The sequence below is a fragment of the Octopus bimaculoides genome, chromosome 22 (genome assembly GCF_046866305.1).
Source record: "Octopus bimaculoides isolate indiv1 chromosome 22, ASM4686630v1, whole genome shotgun sequence".
Classification (NCBI taxonomy): Eukaryota; Metazoa; Mollusca; class Cephalopoda; order Octopoda; family Octopodidae; genus Octopus; species Octopus bimaculoides.
Genome location: NC_142949.1, coordinates 24,116,129 through 24,117,128, shown reverse-complemented (window position 1 = coordinate 24,117,128; position 1,000 = coordinate 24,116,129). Strand labels below are relative to the sequence as shown.

The window sequence follows — 1,000 nt, the reverse complement described above, 5'->3', positions numbered from 1 at the left end:
TATCAGGAACACAACAATTAAAAATAAAGAGCATTTGTACCAAAAGTTGAGAGAAGAATGGAGTAAAATTGCGCTTAGCACCTGCAAGAAACAAGTTGATTGAATGCCTAATCGTATAAAAGTGATAACATCTATATGTTAAATACATTTCGCAAGGATAGAGGAGGCTCTCGTTATTTTTGACCAGGCCGTGGGGAAGGTGACCCTTCAAGAAGAAAGATACTCTAACTTGCAGTGAAAACAATACCAGTCATCTTGCAAAGCTTGTCACTGGAGACTGCTATGGTAACCGAGAGGTGCTTTGATGATTTCGATAAAACAGAATAAACCGTCATTGTTTGGGGTTTCCGCCAAATTAACCTTGGGTGTACTTGTTGGAGAACATTTGTTGGAATTTTAATATTAAACCTTTTCCTTCTGCTGACTTACTTTTTGATCGATGTTTATAAACCTAAATTGTGTGTGTGGTTTATTTTGCCGTGTATTGTCCTCAAAACATTGGGACCTTGTGGCCAATAAATGAAATTATCATCATCATCGTCGTCATTATTATTATCATTATTATTATTATTATTATTATTATTATTATTATTATTATTATTATTATTAATATTGAGTGAGAGAGCAGTGCATGCCATCAAAGTGACACTAGGGTAAAATAAACGAAGCCCATCATACCCATCATGACTACCCGTCTGATGAGGGTACACCAGACACATGATTCACAACCATATGTGCACGACATGGTGATCTCATATCAAGATAAACAGCACGTGACCTTGCAGGTGGCGCCCAGTTAGAATTTTCTTCAGGTTGAGTAGCACATCTCACTCAAAAGGTCCTTGAACAAGGGTTGTTTAAGGACGTTGAACGAAATACCCATGTTTCCAAAGGTGAATTATCCAAACTCCAAAGAATTCCTCTCAACACATGGCTATGATGCTCCCCTACTACTTCTGGTCATGATCAGAGATGCACATATCGTCAGCCACCAAGGGAC

The 1,000-nt window shown here is 38.0% G+C and overlaps 1 long non-coding RNA gene across 3 annotated transcripts in view; it reads left to right on the top strand.

Moving 5' to 3' along the window:
• Positions 1-536, top strand: part of LOC149131414 (uncharacterized) — a 35,046-nt gene extending 34,510 nt beyond the window's left edge. For all 3 annotated transcript variants that reach the window (XR_016237988.1, XR_016237989.1, XR_016237990.1), the window contains exon 2: positions 1-536. This exon is cut by the window's left edge and continues 4,186 nt beyond it. This is a non-coding gene — a long non-coding RNA (uncharacterized LOC149131414).
• The last annotated feature ends 464 nt before the right edge of the window (positions 537-1,000 follow it).